This window comes from Chrysochloris asiatica, unplaced genomic scaffold (genome assembly GCF_000296735.1).
Source record: "Chrysochloris asiatica unplaced genomic scaffold, ChrAsi1.0 scaffold00004, whole genome shotgun sequence".
Taxonomy (NCBI): domain Eukaryota; kingdom Metazoa; phylum Chordata; class Mammalia; order Afrosoricida; family Chrysochloridae; genus Chrysochloris; species Chrysochloris asiatica.
Genome location: NW_006408522.1, coordinates 23,975,270 through 23,986,820, shown reverse-complemented (window position 1 = coordinate 23,986,820; position 11,551 = coordinate 23,975,270).

Here is an 11,551-nt window from a genome sequence, read left to right as displayed (position 1 = left end):
AGTTCAAAACTACCAGCTGTTCCACGGGAGAAAGATGAGGCTTTCTGCTCCTATAAAGATTTACAGCCTCGGAAACCCTGTACAGGGTCGCTATGAGTCAAAACCAACTCCATGGCACATAACAACTACAACAATGAGATGACAAACCAAACATAAGGTGTGAACAGTGATCCAATACTATATAAAAAAATTTTTTTTTAAATAGCTATGAAAATGTTTGGGAGGCAACTGGGGAAACTGTAACATGGAATGTATATTATAATAATTGCATCAATGTTAAATTTTTCAAGTGTGATGATGACATTGTGCTGACGTAGTAGAATAGCCTTGTTCTTAGGAAAGGCATGAAATCCTTTGTCTGCCAGGGCAAGTTAACCACCTGTCAGAGTGTTATTAGAAGGAGGGACAGAACATTAGATGTGTCAGACTGCAAAGTCATTTGAACTGCAAGGTTGGTGATTCAAACTCACCTGCTGCTCCTTGGAAACCCTATACAGGGCCGCTATGGGTTGGAATCAACTCCACAACACTTAGCAACAACAAATCTAGACTTTAGTATCTTAGCCTATGGTCAAAAATAAAAAAAAATAACAGTATCGAATTGGATACATGTGTACTGAAGGGAAAATTATATAACTGTCTGACGAATTGGAGACAAAACCGTACTTTACAGCAAATATTATTAATACAATTCAGCTAGAATAATGATTAGTTCCCTAAGTGTGACCAGTGGTGAAGCGCTTGACTGGTAAGTGAAAGGTTGGTGATTTGAACCTACCTAGAGGAGCCTCAGGAGACGGGCCTGGTGCTCTGGGTCTGAAAGGCCCACAGCCTTGAAAACCCTAGGGAGCATTTGTACTCTGCACACAAAGGGTCACCCTAAGTCCCAGTCAACTTGGTGGCAACTAATCACTTAACCAAATCAACGAAGTGTGATTCTTGCCCATATGAACAAAAATTATAAAATTCATATTTAAATTTTGATATAGTCATACAATGGAATATTGCTTTGAAATTAAAAATGAAGAAGAAATTACTGATTCCCACAATCACATGTCAAACCCTTATACTGAGCAAAAGAAACATGACAAGAGAAGCATACGTGCACGGTGGTGGTGGTGGTTATGTGTTGTGGAGTCAGTTCCGACTCATAGCAACCCAGCACAGGGTTTCCAAGGCTGTAAATCTTTACGGGAGCAGAAAGCCTCATCTTTGTCCTGTGGAACAGCTGGTAGTTCCGAACTGTTGACCTTGTGGTTTGCAGGCCAGATACCAGTTGCTTCTTACATGTACTGTTGTTGTTGTTAAGTGCCTTCAAGTAGATTCCAACCCATAGCGACCCTGCATAGGGTTTCCAAAGCTGTAAATCTTTATGGGAGCAGAAAGCCTCATCTTTCTCCAGTGGGACTGCTGGTAGTTTCAAACTGCTGACCTTGAGATTAGCAGCCCGATTCGTAACCAGTATGCTACCAAAGCTCAATTTATATTCATTTCAAAAAGAGCTAAAATTAATCTGACACATGACAGAAGATGGTTGTGGGGGATATAAGGGACTAACCGGAAAGGGGCACAAGGGAAGTTTCTAGGAAGATAGGAATGCTCTGTATCTGTTTTGGGGTGGTATTGTGACTGTTAAAGCTTATGTGAATTTTACTGTATATAAATTATATCTTCATGAAAATAAAAATTTTAAATGTTTAATAACATTTGTTTTGAGTTGTTTAGTGAACTCAGTACTTACCAAGCGATCTCTTTTTACTGCAGAACATTATTGCACCAGACTATTTTTCACAGGCTTGAATGGTCAGCCTACATAGAACACAAGAAAAATACAGATTAGTGTTTCTTTTCATTCTCACTAACCATAAATTTCTAGCTTTTAACCTTCTTCCTGGTCAAATTCATATAACTAGGAAGTCACTGAAATAATAAGAGATTCAATTTATCAGACTTAAATTTAATCAGATAGGATTTTAAAAACATATGTATATGTATTTGCATTCTAGAGGCTAAATGGAACAATTGAGAATAAGCAAAAGTGTGCCATTCAATTTGGCGTTAAAACTGAGTCAAATTTTCTAATCTGTCCCAAACCCTGTAGCTGAGAATAACAACTTGAGAGTGAGATTCCAATACCTTCATTTAATTCAAGTGCCAGAAGTGATTTCTTCACACTGTCAGAGCTGAGCCCCACTACCAAACTGCTAAGCTATTTATGAGAGGAAAGTACTGACCAATCTCAGAAAGAAATGAAGACAATTCACAAATTTACTTCCCTCATTTATTCTCATGAATATAATCTTCTCCACGTAGTTCCATAAAAGCTGGAATAAGGTTATTAAATTACTTATCTTTCATTTTTCCCTTTATGTCATCTAAATTCCTTCCTATGGTAAATCATAGTTAAGGATTTAGAATGAATAAGTAAAAGGCCAAATTAATGGTTTCAAATACTCAAAACCCAATAGACCATGGAGAGGAACTCAAGACACTTTTGCAAACACATAAGGTAACTAACTGACTGTATGCTGTTTCAGTTAGAAGTAGAAATAATCCACTTGCTTCCTGCTCAGAGAAGTGGTGTGCTATGATGTAGTAAACATATGAGGGGGCTTTAAAATCTTTATGGAAATTTTCAATCATCTAACTATTCCATTTTCCCATGAACTTTGGTTGGCCCCTTGTATGTAAAGAAGGTGATCAGTCAAATGTAGACCAGAGGAAGAGAAGGTCGAGGCTATGGCTTTGTGGTTACAAGAAGAGAGGTTGCAAGGAAATTCATCAATGCTTACCCCTCCACTATAAATATACTATAACCTAAAAAGCCTGAAACCAACAATATTTCTCTCAAGAAATCCATCTACCTTGTCAAGCCACCAGATCCATGAGTTCCCACCTACTACCTCCAGGAAAAGCAACAGCCTGATGAAAGCACAGCATTCCTATATTGAGCCTAATAGGCCCTCAGATACTTTGTGGGACTCAAGGCTTTACTAGGAACCAGATAACTAAAACTCACCAATCCAAATAAGAACATGGGACTTTTGCTACAAGCACAGAGGACCCTCAAATATAATCCACCATAATTTCCCTATGTCTCACAACTGCTGCCAAGACTGCTCAAGACCACATCTTTACCTTCACCACTTCCCACTGCCCTCTACTACTCCCCTCTGCCCAGCCTCAGGCAGCAGGGTTGCCTCTGAGAAATGTCTGCTGACCATGATTACTTTTCTCTTACAATCCTCCCTGGCTCCATCCTTGGTCACTTCTAGACCTGTGTCTGCACGAATGCTAACACTAAAACCAGAGTCATCTTTATAAAAGTTAAGTGGTCTCATGCCAGACCCTGCTTAAAATCCTACAATCACCTCCCATTGGCCTTAGAAACAAGACCACATTCTAAAAACCTGTTGTTGTTGATGCTGTGGTTGTTGTTAGTCACCAATGAGTCAGCTCCGACTCGTGACAACCTTACGTCTAACCTACTGAAAGGCTTTCCAGTCACACGCCTGGTCCCTTCTCATCTTTCTAGCCTGATATCTCACCACTCTCCTTCAGTTCCCCCTTCACACTCCTCAAGTCTACACTACAGAAATACTCAATTCAGCATCTTTCATTTTGGGAGCTTTAAACATCTAACCCCAACCCTACCCATTGTACCTGACTAACTCCTATTCACCTTTCTGATCATCAATTCACGCATCATTTCCTTCAGGAGATCTTCCCTGACCACCCCCCTCAAATAAGGAATAGGATCCCCTTTTAACTGGTCCTATAGGGCCTTGTACTTCCCAATTCAGGGAGCCTCCCTCCATCACTCTAGAATGTATCTGCCTATTTTATTGGCCTTCCTCTCATTAGATCATCAAGTCCATTAAGGCAGGGATCTTATTTGTCTGACCAGTGGCTGTATCTCTAATATCTAGCAAATGTTTGGCACATAGTGATCTTCAATAAACACTTACTGAATGAAAGCATGCATGGCATCATCGAGTTCTATGAGTAATGGAGCAAAGGTACCCATACTCTTAAAAAATACTTCCCTTTGAGCAAATATTTCTTCTCAGACCCCATCTCCAAGTGCCAGAATGCCTTAGCGCTGCCTTCCCACGCTGTGGCAGCCACAACTTCCTCAGCTGCTCCCCCTCTCTTGTTGACCCAGTTCCCCTGTATACCCCCACTTACAGCCTAGGGAGAACCTCAAAGAATCAGCACAATTTAGCTGACAGTAGGAAGAGTGTTGCAGAAAAATGGAAGAACATGAAAAAGAAGAAGAAAATTAGCATATCTTTGGGGGCAAGGAACAATAAGAAAGCTCTGCACACAAAGATTCACAAAGATTTTTTGAGATAAGCTCCTTCTATGAAAAATAGCATGAACAAAGGTGGATTTTCATCCATGAAGGACTTTCTTTGTCCGGAAGAATAGTTACCACAACAGATACAGAGAGAAGGCAGAATGAATTCTGTAATACTGACATTTGTATGTGGTGGCCCCATCTGGCCAGAGGGTAAAGGCTCATCAGCAAATTCGAAACCAACTTGTTAGGGCTTGAAAATTTTCTCTGGGGACTCACTCAACATGTTCTGTTTTCATGGGATCAGTGTCCCTGGAGCAGGGGAAAGGAAGAATAATTCTTTAAGTAACATGGCAAGAGGCATTCTACACTCTGACAGATGGCAATGAGAATTCAGGCAGAAGAAAGAAATTCAATCTCTCAGAAGGTTAGTAAGAGTACTGTTGTTGTTGTTATGTGCCGTGGAGTCGGTTCCGACTTATAGCGACCCTATACAGGGTTTCAGAGGCTGTAAAACCTTACGGGAGCAGAAAGCCTCATCTTTCTCCCGCAAACTTACCTTTATCATTATTATTGGTTTACTAGATCAGCTTGAAAGATCGATATTAACAAATAACCAGTAAAGGATGAACCTAAATATATTTGTGTAATATAATTTTAACTAAAGACAAAGTAGCCAAGTAAATTCTGCCCTTTCTCATTTTAGCTCTTCCTGAAAGCACTTCTCACTTTGAAAGCTCCAAGGCAACCCAGCACAAGCAATGCCATATCCTTCCTAAAGCTATTTTTAAATCTTACAGATATTTCATTACTTTTAATTTCACTAATACCACTTTCAAGATGTTTTTGAAATCTTCTAACTTCAAGATAAAAATCCATTTTTAAATTTCAGTCATTTTTGCTTTTGTATAAAAGATTCTCTATTTCAAAATTAATCCGACGTTTACACTCTCTGAAACAGAAAGTGACAGCCATAAATTCAGAATTGACATTTCATGCCCATTTCAATGTAGCAATGGTAATCCAGAAATCTTTTATGGAAGGTATGGTCATGCAAATGTAGCAAATTCTAGTTTAACTTTGAAGAAGTAAAATTTAACTATTTCAGATCGTTTATCAACTCACCAAAATACCCCAGCTGACACTTGATTCACTTCTAAAGGATGTCGGAGTAAAGAAAACATCATCGTCTGTTGAGATTTTGGATCAGTGAAAGTCTAAGGAAATGAGTAAACAAAATCAGATAAGCGGAAAAGGTTTGCTATAGTGAAATTTAGCTCTAGGTGTATAAAGTTAGGTTTTTGAAACTCATCTGTTTACAATTGCTGAAATAAAGTCCTAGTGTGGCACTATGGGTTAATGCATGGATTGCAAAGTCACTTTGAACCACAAGGTTGGAGATTCATACTCACTAGCTGCTCCTTGGAAATCCTATAAAGGGTCGCTATGGGTCGGAGCCGACTCGACTCGACAGCTCTTAACAACAACAACATGAATACATTCCCTCTTAAATCACTCTTGAGGATAGGAAATGGTAAAAGAAAATCTGGGTAGGTCTTACCTTACTCTTGGCTTCATTTTATATAAGAGATTAAAATAGCAGTTTCCTTTTGTGAAAGTTCTATTGCTTTGGTTGGTGTTGTTAAGTGTCCTCCAGTTGGTTCTGACTCATACAGACCCTATATGTTGTTGTTATGTGCCGTTGAGTAGATTCCAACCCATAGCGACCCTGTATAGGGTTTCCAAGGAGCAGCAGCTGGTGAGCTTGAACCGCCGACCTTGCAGTTCAAACGGCTTTGCAGTCTGGCGCATTAACCCACAGCGCCACACCAGGAGTCCACAGATCCTGTATAGGGCTTCCGAATCAATAAATATTTATGAGAGCAGAAAGACTCATCTTTATCCCAGGGAGCAACTGGTGATTAGAACTGCTGACCTAGTGGTTAACAGTCCGGTGCTTATCCTACAGCACCACGAGTGTGTTTCATAAGAGAGTGTAGGAAAAAATAGGAAGACAGAAAAGAGTAACAAATAATAGCTAAGAATTTTACATATATTAACTTCTTTTTAAATGCAATTAGTAATTTTTTTAAAAGATTGAAAGTTATACTTCCATGAAGAATTCATTTCTTTACATCTTAAATTTAGGACTTGAATCTTGGACACAGAAAATAATCCATCTAACAAAAGAAATGGCCCAGTCAAAAGAGCACACCAGTTTGTATAATACCAAGGAATTAAAAAGATAACAAGACATCCAAGTTGGAAATGCGACTTAAGTAACTGTGTGGGGAAGAGAAAGTCCTGGTCACATTATGATTCACAAGAAGGTCTGGGTACGGGTAGCATCATGCTTTAAACAAAGGATTAAATGGAGATTCCCTTTAATAATGTGAGATCATTCACCAATCAAATCATTATAGTTAATTCCCCCTGCTCCAATTCCATGCTCACCAAGCAACCTGCTGACAATAACTCACTTTCCCACGGAAGCCTGCCTACAGGGAAAGAAGATGCTAGTTATGCTGAAGAGAACATTCTGGTCCTCCTGACAGTTATAGTGTACATTTTAAGTTAATAAATTGCCATTCTTATTTTATATCATCAGTATCCTGAACTAATATTAGTCTGCTCCAGAAAGTTAAATCTGCTTTTAATCTACTGTTGAATTACTGTCCTCAATCTACAGGACTAAGAACCCACACAGATCGTGACTAGTCACCAAGAGGCCTCCTTGGAACAGCCCTCTGAGTTGCCCAAGGAGCAGAAGAAACATGGTAATTGAGAAGCTCAATGCCTTGAAGTCGAAATACTCTCATCTTAGATCCCTGCTTGTTTCACCAACTAGTATAGTAAAACCCCAAATCCATTGCTAATCCTGACTCATAGGACTAAGAAGAATTATTCCTCAGGAATTTCAAGGCTATTAATCTTTACAAGAGTAAAAAATACATCTTTCTCTTGTGGAGTGGCTGGTGGGTTTGAACCACCAACTTTGTAGTTAACAGTCCAATGCTTAACCAACCAGGATTCCTAACTAGTTACAGTAACTTAGGTCAAATAATATCAGCCTGAGAACTGGCCTGGAAGGTTATCAGTGCAGAGGGAACACAATGAAAGTGCTTTTGAGATGTTAGTTACTATCTTGAAGGCTGCCCTCTCAGCTTTCTTTGTCAAAGTCGCTACATAAACATTAAGATGAAATGAATATATCTTCTTCAAGCAATAAAAGAAAAGAGATGAGTATAGTGGATATTGAGACTTTGAAGAGATGGCATGTTAAGGTGAGGCATGGGTTCTCCAAGGATGCAAAAGTAATGGAAAGAGAAAGCTTTAAAATATGAGGCAGAGTAACAGAAAGGCAATGGAATTGGAGGAGAGTGGAAAGTTAAACGAAGGGGCCAGGGTAGTTGAGGACAAGACAGAATCAGTCAAGGCCAGGAGAGCAGCTTGGGTCAGATTTCAGGTGGCTCTCTTTCTCGTCCAGAGTGCAGCCCAAGTGATTCCTCCCTCTATCCCATTTTCCATCTCAGAGTTTAGGAGAAATGAGAGCTTCCCCACTGGTGGATTCTCTAGCTCCTTTGAGCTGTGGGTTCTCTTCAGTTCTTCAGGGACAAGATGGTCCCAGACTCAGTGTGTCTCCAATGAGTTCAGCTCCAGACTTCACCTCTTTTGAGGAATGTCTACCTCTCTTTTCCTTCTATTATTATACCTTCTCTACTCTGTTCTAGTTGCCTTCCTTGTTCTCAGACTCTGTTTTCTGTTCCTCTTTGGAGGAGATTTTTAAGATAACAGAACTCAAATCCACCTTGGCTACTCTCTCTCTCTTCTCATATTACTTTAGCAAGTAACTTGCCCTTCTTAGGCTCAATTTCTGAATCTGTACAATAGAGATAAGAAGGTCACTCTCCCTGAGATAAAATAGGTGTGTCTATACAGTGTACTCCACAAAACTGTTTCGTTTCCTCCTCCTAGTCTTCCTTTTCTCTTACTCCTCCATCCCTTTTTTGCCTCTTTCAGTCTTATAGTTTTCTTTCTGTTTCCCTAACTTTTCTTGATATTTCTTGCAAAAGTATTGCTTCCCAATTTAAACCACATTCTCTATGAGGACTAGTCCAACAAAAGGAAAGGAAGAGGGTCAGATGGGAGTCACAGTGTGGACTTAAACAAGTTTTAAAAAATATATTTGTTGATAAAAAAACAAAAACAAAACAAAACATATATATATATTTGTTTGAATCATGAGAAGTATAGGATGGAAAGTTTGTACAGCTGAATGAGGGAACAAACCCTCTTCTCTGCTCTTGGTAGTTCTTTTCTTCACTGACCCACCCTGGGCCTTTCTTTCCCCAGGCCCTAGATTCTGTGAGTCCTTCAGCCCTGGACATGATGGTCTTGCAAACACACTCTCTGAAAATCCTGCCTACCAGCCCAAGAATACTACCCAGTTCCCTTTGTTCCAGGCCCTGAGTGACACATGAGATGGAGGAATTGAAGACACAGCTCTAAGGTCTCAGGAAAAGTCTGATTGGATGAGGAAACCTCAGCATTGGGAGGGGGCACCAATGAGGAAAAAGAGACACTGCTAAGGAATGTACACTTTGGGATGGGGTGTGGGCTACCAGACCAACTACCAAGGAGTCTCTTCCAACTCATGGGGACACCACCCATGTCAGAGTAGCATTGTGTTCCACAGGCTTTTCAACAGCTGAGTGTTCTTTTCTTGGAATTAAATCACCAAGTCTTTCTTTCAAGGTACCTCCATGGGGTAAAGAGGTGAAGACACTGTTTTTTAATCATAGTTGGTGTCCACAAAAGTATTCAATATCTGCATTGTTTGTAGATATGGGACAAAAGTAGAAGTGAAAAAAACTTAATGGCAGGTTGTTTTGTGTGTGTGTGTGTATAGAAGTGATGGTCAATAAAGCCAAATTTTAAACTTCTTAGAAATTATGATTAATTTCCTTGCCTCAAAAATAAATTACTATAGTTCCCATATAATGTATATCAGGTCTATTTTGTTGTGAGTTGCTATGCCAACGGAAGTCTGTAGCTGTTATTCAGCAATAGATTTTTAAAGCAGTGGGAACACTCGTTCCTTCTTCCTCTTGTTTATCTGCTGCTTAGAGTTCTCCTTGGTCTCCTTGGTTTCCTTTGCTCTTCTCTGTCTCTTCCTTCCCAAGCCCACTCTTACTGCCTTTCTTATTTATTTTCCCTTTCTATTCCTCATCTTCCCCTTCCTCTACCAGATATGTCTCTCTTGCTTTAGCTATCTTCCTTCCCCTTCTCACTTCCCTACTCCTTAGCAGTACTAGAGTCTGACTTTCTGGTTTTGGTCCTGCTAGCTCTGGAACCTCAAGTAAAATCCCCTCCTTTCTAAGTTCCCATTTCCTCATCTGTAAATAAGGACAGAGCAACTCACAGGATGGTGAGGAAAATTAAATCAGGTCTGACATATAAAGAAATTAACATCCTTCCCCCTACCCCCCCCAAGTTAGTAATCAATCAAAGAGAGCTATTTTTCCTTCTTGTTTTTTAGAGTGTATTTCTTACTCTCAACAATAAGAAGAAAACCGCCTATCAAATTTGAGGGCCAGCTCCTTCTTTTATAGTATCAATCATTAAACACTTATCAGATGCCTGATGTTGTTGGGTGTTGTCAAGCCCAATTTGACTCATAGTTACCCTATTGATAAAGTAAAACTATCCCCACAGGGTTTTCTTTGTTGTAGTCTTTATGGGAGCAAATTAATGATTCTTTCTCCCACAGGGCTGAGTGGATTCAAATTGCCAACCTATCAGCTAGCAGCCAAGTTCATATGCAAGTTCAGGCTGAAGCTGAAAAAATTTTACACAAGTTCATGAGCGCCAAAATTCAACCATAAGTATAGCCTATCTGAATTTAGAGACCATCTCAGAAATATATTTGAATGAAAATTCTAGAACACTTAATTGTGCTCATGGGGAATCTGTACATAGGCCAAGAGGCAGTCATTCAAACAGAACAAGAGAATACTGAATGGTTTAAAATCAGAAAAGGTATGTGTCAGGATTTCATCCTTTCACCACACTTATTATTTAATTTGTATGCTAATCAAATAATCCAAGAGGCTGGACTGTTGGAAGAAAAATGTGGCATGGGGTTGGAGGAAGACTCAGTAAGAACCTGTGATATGCAGATGACACAACCTTGCTTGCTGAAAGTGAAGACAACTTGAAGCACTTGTTGATGAAGATCAAAGAATATGAATTGCAACTCAAAATAAAGAAAACAAAAATCCTCACAACTGGAAAAATAAATAAATCATGATAAATAGAGAAAAGATAAAGGTTGTCCACAATTTCAGCTTTATCCATAATCAATGATCATGGAAGCAGCAGTCAAGAAATCAAATGATGCATTGCACTGGGCAAATGTACTGCAAAAGATCTTTAAAGAATAAAGATGTTCCTTTGAGAACTAAGGTGCACCTGCCCCAAGACAAGGTATTTTCAATCACATCACATTCATGTGAAAGTTGGACAATTAAGAACAAAGACTAGAGAAGAATTGATGCATTTGAATTACAGCAGTGGTGAAGAATATTGAAAGTACCATGGACTGCCAAAAGAACAAACAAATTTGTCTTGAAAAAAAGTAGAACCAGAATGCTTTTTAAAAGCAAGGACGGTGAGACTTCCTCTCACACATTTTTTTAATAGGAGGGAACAGCCCCTGGACAAAGACATTGTGCTTGGTAATGCAGAGCGTCAGCAAAAGAGGAAGAACCCGAAGAAGGATTTGAAACAGTGACTGCAACAAAGGGCTCATAACAGTAATCGTGAGGATGACACAGGGCCAGACGGGGTTTTGTTCTGTTGTACATAAGGTTGCTATTAGCTGGCGCTAACTCAATGACACCTAACAACAACAACAACAACATAAATGGCCCAAATTTTGGGGTTCAGGATAAGAAAGTATCAGGAGTGATGTCTAGATTTCTGGCTTAGAGCACTCAGGGAACAGAGGTGCCATTAGAATGATAACAAATATGTCAATGATGAGGAAAGGAGGTAAAGGGAGAGGAGCAGGAACTGGGATTGGAAAACCATCCATTTAATTTGAATCTGTTAGGTTTGACGATTGAAATATCTTCAGTGCTAAAAAACACTGACAGATTTGTAGTCATTGAGAAATGGATGATCTCATACAGGAAGAACAGGAATGCGGGAAACCAGGTGAAGACAGAGAGTGAAGAGGAGTCAACCAAA